Genomic DNA, 8971 nt, shown 5'->3' with positions numbered 1-8971 from the left:
TCTTATAATTATCGGTTTGATTGTCACATTTGAGTTTGAGATGGATATGGTAATATACAAAAGTTATACATTTTGGCACTTCTAAGGTGTCATTTTGCCTTCTCTTTGATATAGAGCTTCGGGATATTAGGAAATGATGTTTAGGTTTCATTTTTAGTTTCTATCTTCAATAGAGTTTTAAAGAGAGCACCTCTGTAAACAATTTGATCACCATTGGATGGATTTCTGTTGGAGGCAGAACCACTGCTATTTGGAAAATATTGGATAGCATCATATTTGGAGGAGATCTGTAATCACAGCCTGTGTATCACAGATGCCATCCTTATTGCATATGATCTCTCCACTGCTTTTATTATTTCCTGATCATAAACCTAGTAATGGCAGGTTTTGGAATTATTAGTTGTTTTATTGGAAAAAAATTGTTGTTGGAAAGTGTGCTTGAACATTTGTAACTCTCATCTTATTATCCAAGGCTTTGTCATTACCTTCTCCCATAACCATTAGACTCCAATCACCCTTGAGCCCTCTTTTATTGAAGAATTTTCTAGATGATTTATCTACAAGATCCTTTGAGAGCCATTTAGCTTGAAGCCCTAGTCATCTAACCTCTAAGCTTTGCCAAGGAAACCTCCCCTGTGAGAATAACATACAATCACAAAATAGAAAGAGAGACATCATTGAGACGACAATGGTGGTTAATCTATTTATTGTTACAAGAGATAAGTTGTCTAATAAGTCTTTGCACTAGGCTCATTACTTTTCTAAGCACCCCCATATTATCCTCCCTAAGTTCATTATAAATGAATTATTATTATCTTCAATACCAATATTTACTTGTATGTTCACTATCTCCTTTTTCACCTTTTGAATCTCAAATGTTTCATCCAAGGTAGTTTCATGAATATGACAATGAAAAATGATAAAATTGTGATGTTGAATTGTACTTATGCAATTTATATTGATTCAAACCCTACCTGTTTTCCATTTTCATTTTAGATGACTCTAATACTTAGATTGTTAAGATAATTCATTTATAACCAAATTTAATTTTAAATGTTGTTTCAAAATTATTCTAACTAGTAATAAACCGAACTAAAAACTTAAAATACCTAGTAGGCTTACTTTCAAAAATATATAAAAATAAGTTGCAAACCACATCATATTGTGCATTCATGAACTTAACAAATATAAAATTCTTGGTAGTTAAATTTGGACAACAAAATATCTACATGTTTGGTGAAGTCATGAAGTTGACTTAATAAAGCCTAAGAGCCTCATGTTAGCCTATGAGGTTGGTTATAATTTACAATGATAAAAAAATAGCCAAACATTGTTGATGCTCTATTGTATGTTTGAATTTAAAATTAAAATTTAAAGACATAAAAATGAAATAAGGAGGAGATATATGAGAGGGTTTCAAGGATTTCTTCAAGAAGATATGCAACAAAATCAATTAAGGTCTTTAGTGTAGACTTCTTCAATGAAATTTGCATCCATATAGGCCTTGCTATATCAAATAAACTCATTTGCAATCAATAATTCCCAAATTTGAAATGTATAAGCTCAAGTAGAGTAGAGAAAAGCTTAGCCATCTCAAGTTGTGATAATGGACTATATCTTCAAATCTATAATTAAATTACTTTTAAGTTCAAACGGTGAAAATTCTTGATTTCTAAACTCAACTTTAGTACATTAAAGGTTAGTTCTAAAAAGTGCTCAATTGAAATTCCCTTAGTGTAAGAGCTCTATCATATTTTATCATTTAACATAATTGATGATTATTAGGTGAACAATGGACAAATGTGTAAAAGAAGATATTGTAAATCATCTATTTCTATAACTAAATGCTACACCTATATACTTTGAGGGACAAATATTGCAAGTGATAATTATTAAGAGAATGGTCGACAGACATATAAAAGATGACCATTTGAGAGTGCATTGTAAATAATATTTTCGGCTAAAGAACAACTAAAACCTACATCAAAACTCTGAAAGAACAAATATATAAAAGATAATCATTTAATGATATGGAATGTTCATTTGTACTGTGAGAGTTTGCAATGTTTTTTAGGTTTATCACCATCAGAATTCGATATGGTTCGGTTTTAGGTTTAACACCTTCAAAATTCAATATGGTTCAAACTAAAAATCCAGTAAAACACACAAGGAAAGTGGAAGAAAGCAAGAGTATATATCTAGATTAAATACCAATTAGAGATATGTAATTAGTAGCAAGATTTGTAATTATTATGGATATCAAATAGAGAAGATCCATAATGCATAACACCCAAAATTATTTAAAACAAATGATCAAACATATTTTACAATAGGCCAAAACCATCCCAAATAAGTTATAAAGCCATAAATTTTGTAAAAATGTCTAGCATAAATCAAGGACAGAATTCATGAGGTTATACAACAATTTTTTTTCAATAAAACAACTAATCATTTCAAAACCTGCCATTGCTGGGTTTATGATCAGGAATAATAAAAGCAGTGGAGATATCATATGAAATAAGGATAGCATTTGTGATACACATGCTGTGATTATATTCAAAATCTGGATGCCTAACTCTTAGCTGCTTCAGCCAGGAATCAGCAGAGCTTAACAGAGCGAAAATCCGTTGTTGATTAGCACTCCCAGTAGAAGTCCAAAGACTTCCTTGCATTTTGTATGTGGCAAGTCCAAATGGAGGAAGACTTATGCATTGGGAATCCTTAGATTTCTTTTCAGAAAACTCAGTCCCAGATCCAGTCTCAGTATCACCTTGTCCAATCTCATTCTCTGCAACAAATTTGAGATCCAAGACTCCACCGAATTAAACCCATATAATCAATGGGATCGTGATGTCTAATATCATATTAAACCGAATGGAATTACTTGAACAATTTAAATCAAACTTCCTATTTTCAAAAATTGATTTTCACTTGCTTCTAATATCATATTAAACCGAATGGAATTACTTGAACAATTTAAATCAGCAAAGGACTATTTCAAAATACAGTATCTATCACATACCTTGGAAGGAGAGAGACGATGTATGATAAGTTAAGAAGCAGGCCGAGAGATCCCTAACAATACGCCCCGTTGGAATGTGATAAATAGGATACCTACAATCCAGAACATAAATCCCAATTTCTTAGAGGGCTATATTTCACCATAATACTAATGTTGAAAATTGAAAGCTTTCAACATATGTGATGCAATCTACGATATAAGTAACAATCAAATGACTTCACAATAAGATGCAGAAAATTTACCATGCAACTGACATCCAACTTGCTGGAGAAAGATCAAAGCTTCTTAAAGAAACCAATTATGGAAATCCATGTGCTAACTGATTGACCTGCAGGAGCAAAGTACAATTAAATGAGAATAAAAAGAATTTTATGCCGAAAGGAACAGAAGAAGAAGCCAACTAAGAGATCTACTTGAACATTAACTTCTAAGATCTTAAGCAATAAATTCAATATCTTTTTTCACACTTGTCTTGCCTCGAAAATTCACTGAAATGTTTTCAAAAGGCTTTACAATAGATAAACAAAGGAATCGATCCCATTGATTATATGGGCTAAATTTTGATAAATGACTATTAAAAGTAAATAAAAGTGATTGATTTTCTCAAAATTAGATTGCAGATAAAAGACTCTGCAAATTAAAGGTTAAGACAAAAATTACATGGCAAATAATGCCAATTAATTTTCACAAAATTAGATTGCAGATAAAAGGCTCTTGGTTGCATAGATAAACCCTTACTTTAATCATTTATCTGCATCAGATAAGAGAGTATGCTCAAAAGCATGATGAGCCTTACCTTGGACAAATACTGAACTGGCATGATTGGTGTAGTGCGTTCCAAAAATCACTCCAGGTTTGTCTGCAACGAAGCTCTCGTATGAGAGGCAGGCATTTCATAAGCTGAACAATTAGACATGTTGTACGCAATCTGGTATTGGGATCGAAGAACCCCAAAAGCCAATTTCTCCCACCAAATAAATCAAAGCCGCAAGCCCCGCAACACGCAATTTATTTCTAACCCTCAACCACCACTGATGAAAGATTCAAAGCCCCTTCTTTCACAACAACCATATTCTACAGCATTACTGATACAGAAACTGAAAACCCCAAATTTGAAGAACGCGGAAAGTGCAGAGCTCGGTCTTTTGGAGTAGTCTGACGTGGTCAATTCTGTTGCATACTTACCATTCAAGCTGTGCGCAAGGAGGTCGGCGAGGTTTGGAGAAGCACGAAGGTAAGAGGCCGAGGAGCTCTGGCATAGTGGGAGGTCGAGGAGTTCTCGTGCGGCCCATTTTTGTGTCTGGTTTGAAATTCAAGCCGACCAGCCGTCACATTCATTGCATTAACGTGCTGAGTAGGGTCGCCTGGCTATACGGAGGATGTGACCGATCGGGGCTGTAAGATTTTGATTCTCACAGATTGTGACAGCCAAATCATAAACGGAGTGCATGGAAGGGGTCGGAGGAATGTTGGCCGGAGTCGCGGAAGATTTTCCAAGTGGGAACAGAATCTGGGCAATTCCTCCGCCTAGTTAGACTACTCTATTGTGGTACTGCACAAAATCGGCTTCGTCTCACGCAAGTATAAATACAACCCAATTGTTGATTCCTTTGGTTATATATAGATATGAAAATTTAACTTAAAAAATAAAAATAAAAATAAAATATTTTATATTATATTATATGGGGAATTTAATTTTAAAAAATAAAAATAAATAAAATAAATAATATTTTTATTGTTAAAAAAATATTGAAAAACACTAATTTTTCTTTTATTAAATTTAAGGAAAAACCGTTAAAAAAAAATCTTTAATAATTGAAAATTTATTTATTAAAAAAAACTTTCAAGAGTTTAAAATAATAACAAAAAACCAAAAGTTAAAAACTAGTAAACATTTTTTAAAATATAATAAATAATTTAAAAAATAGTAAAATTAAAAATAATAATAATAATAAATAAAAATTTCTGTATTCAAGCTTCTGTGATCCATAATGAATTAATCAAAGTTTTTCGATAGAAATCACATGAGAGAATTTTGTGGCCGATGCGTCTCGAACCAACAAGTGTGGTTCATCATCAGGACTAGATGAAGAGGTAGACCATGGCAAAGGCTTAAATAGAGAGCAATGTAGAGACACAATTTTAAGTAACAGCTATATTTGAACAATAATGTCTCTACATTGCTCTCTATTTAAGCCTTTGTCATGGTCTGCCTCTTCATTTGGTCCTGATGATGAACCACACTTGTTGGTTCGAAACGCCACGACTAAAAAATTCTCTGATGTGATTTCTACCAAAAGACTTTGTTTAAATTTAAAATTTATTAATATCTCAAAATGGAGAATTCATAATTAATTTATTTTTTTTTTCTTCTAATAAATCACATCAATTTTAAGATCCATGAACTTTACTAAGATTAATAATCAGGAAAAAGATGGACCTTAAGATAACCGATTACATAACTATAACATGGAAACTCCAAACAATTATAAAATTAAATAATATTTTAATAAATTTGAATTTTTATTTAAACTTTTTTGAATTAAAAAATATAAATATAAACAACATTTAAAAAAAATCTAAAAAGAGTTTCTTAGTTAAATATTGAATAAACAAATAAATTAGAAAGGGTGAAGAAATGGTCAAATTACCATAAAAAATATAAAACAACCTAAACAAGTTTATAAATATTATTTTAATATAATAAGAATTTGCAATTTATTATTTATATTCTTAGATACAATTAAGAAGTTACGCATAAAGAAAAATTAATAAAAAACATTAAAAGATAAATATTAAAATGAAATTTATAAATAAATAAATTAAAAATAAAAATAAAAATACATAAAATAAAATAAATAAACAAATAAGAATAAAGATAGTGAATGAAAAAAGAAATGAATAATTATTATGCAAAATATAAATATCACAGGAATATAGACTAAAATGATATAACAAAAAAATGATGAAAATCAACGATTTAATATAAGACACTAAAAGAATCTAAAGAAAGACAAAAAACAGAACGAGGGGAGAAAAACAAAAAGGAAAAGGCTTAGGAATAATGGGATGGGATCAACGAATTGTTGATCTTCCATCTATCATCTCTATTTAATGTAAATGGATGGCTTCCTTCAATTTACGGTGATGGAAATGATAAATCCTAGCAAGGACCTAGGAATCATCTAAACATATGTAGTGTTTTGCCTTATCAGCATGTTTAGTTAAAGAAAAGGAGTGAGTCCTACAGTGTCCTATGTCAGCTGCGTGCTCTTGAATCCTCTAATTTATGGAACGACCAGTTTCTCCAATGTAGGGGCCCACATGAACATGGAATCAAATACACACTCTTAATGTTTTTAGGTTCCACAGAGTTTTTGACATATCTTAGGGATACATGAATGGTTTTTAGGGGTCTAAAGGTGGAAGAAACCTTGTGCATCCTAAGAATCCAAGCAATCTAATCAGAAGTTCCTTGGATAAAGGGAAGTTGGACACTAGAGGCCACTTCAACTGGCTCTTTTTAAGTCCTAGGACCTCTGCTCACTTTTAAAAAGGCTATGATACCTTCGTATCTTTTATAACCATTCAATTCAAAAACATTAAGGAGATGAGATTTCTCCTCCACCAAATGGCTTTCATCCAAAACCCTTAGAGCCCAAGTGGCCAATGTGTTGAGAACACCTAGCTTCTGGGTTGGATAATGATGGGAATTCACTTGTAAATATTGTTCAGTGTGAATTTTTTTACAAAAGACCTGGTGAGGGAAAGAACCATTATCTTTTTACGAGTCTGACACATCAAATTTACCATGGAAACTTAAGTTGATGGTAGCTTTCCCTTTCTTGATGTGTTGGTCTTGAAAAAAGATGATGGTTCTTTCTCTTACTAGGTCTTTCATAAAAAAACTCACACTGAACAATATTCATATGCAAAATCCCATCATTATCCATCTCAAAAGCTAGGTGTTCTCAAACATTGGCCTCTCGATCTCTAAGGGTTTCAGATGAAATCCATTTAGTGAAGGAGAATGCCCATCTCCTTAATGTTTTTGAATTGAATGGCTATAAAAGATACCCAGGTATCATAGCCTTTTTAAAAGCGAGTTGAGGTCCTAGGACTAAAAAAGACTGTGTTGAAGTGGCCTCTAGTGTCCAACTTCCCTTTATCCAAGGGACTTCTGAGAAGATTGCTCGAATTCTTAGGAGGCATAGGGTTTCTTCCACCTTTAGACACCTGAGAACCATTCATGGATCCCTAAGATCTATCAAAGACCCTATGGAACCTAAAAACATGAAGGGTGTTTATTTGATCCCATGTTCCTGTGGGACCCCCTAGACTGGAGAAATTGGTCGTTCCATAAATCAGAGGATTCAATAGAACGTGGTTGACATAAGACGTAGGACTTGCTCCTCTGCTTTAGTTGAACATGCTGATAAGACAAAACACCACATATATTTAGAGGATTCCCAGGTCCTTGCTAGGATTGATCATTTCCATCACCATAAATTGAGGGAAGCCATCTAAATCGAGAAAAAGTTTATTACGCTAAATAGGGATGATGAATAGAAAGTTTGTAGCCATTTCCCTTGTTCTATTTTTTGTCTTACTTTAAATTCTTTTAGTGTCCTAAATTGATTTTCCTTTGTTTTTCATTCACTATCATTATTCTCGTTTGTTTATTTATTTTTATTGTTATTGTTATTTATTTATTTTTAACTTTTTTAATATTTAACTTTTTATGATTTTTATTAACTTTCCTTTTGTATTTGTAACTTCTTATTTGTATCTATTAATATAAGTAATAAAATTACAAATTCTTATTACATTAAAATAATATTTATAAGCTTGTTTTCGTTATTTTATATTCTTCCATGCTAATTTGACCATTTTTTGAGGCGTTCTAATTTATTTGTTTATTCGTTATTTAACTAAAAACATTAATAATATTAAAAAAAAATCTACATATTTTTTCTTTTATTTTTATTGTTTAATAAAAATAAAGTTTAAATTAAAATGTTATTTAATTTTATAATTGTTTGGAGTTCACTGTTGCATTTCTACTATAATTATGTAATACGTTGATCTCATCATCTATCTTTTTCATGATGAAGAATCTATTGTTGCATCCCCACTATAATTATGTGATCTCGTGATCTCTTGATATCGTCATCCATCTTTTTTTTAATGAAGAATCTTAGTGGAGTGATGTGATTTATCCAGACAAGTTTTGCTAATAAATTTAAAAAATAACACATTAATTTAATTGTTGAATTGAGGCTTCTGTGATCCATATCAATTTTATGAGAATTTTCTCAGCGTAAATCACATGAAATTTCATTTGTCGACGCGTTTAGAACCAACAAGTGTGGTTCATCGTCAGGACAAGTTGAAGAATCAGATCCAGACTTGCATATTAAATAGATAGAGCAGAACATCCAACGGTTATATTTCTTGACCAAGCAACAACTATTTTGACTAACGGCTAAATTTGACCAGGAAATAGTGAGTTGAACAGGATTAAGGGCAAGACCTTTATTTTAATAATTAAGTTAATTCCAATGAATATTAAATTGATAGTTAGTTATATAATTATTAAAATAAAAGGACTATTTTATAAACGAATAATTATAAATATACTTAAAATAAATAAATTATTAAATATATAAATAATAGAGTAATTAAGAGATGTTAGAATATAAATATAGTTAGTTATATTTTTTAAAAAGTTAAAGGGACTTATTTTATGAACTTAATTTCGAATTATAAGTTCATAAAATAAGTCCCTTTAACTTTTAAAAAAATATAACTAGCTATATTTATATTCTAACATCTCTTAATTACTCTATTATTTAAATATTTAATAATTACTTTATTTTAAGTTATATTTATAATTATTCGTTTATAAAATAGTTCCTTTATTTTAATAAGTATATAACTAACTATCAA

Source organism: Pinus tabuliformis, chromosome 1_2, assembly GCF_031772625.1.
Source record: "Pinus tabuliformis cultivar Carrire ecotype Pingquan chromosome 1_2, CPIR1, whole genome shotgun sequence".
In the NCBI taxonomy this organism is placed as follows: Eukaryota; Viridiplantae; Streptophyta; class Pinopsida; order Pinales; family Pinaceae; genus Pinus; species Pinus tabuliformis.
The sequence above is the reverse complement of the archived record's forward strand: the minus strand, read 5'-3'. Positions refer to the sequence as shown.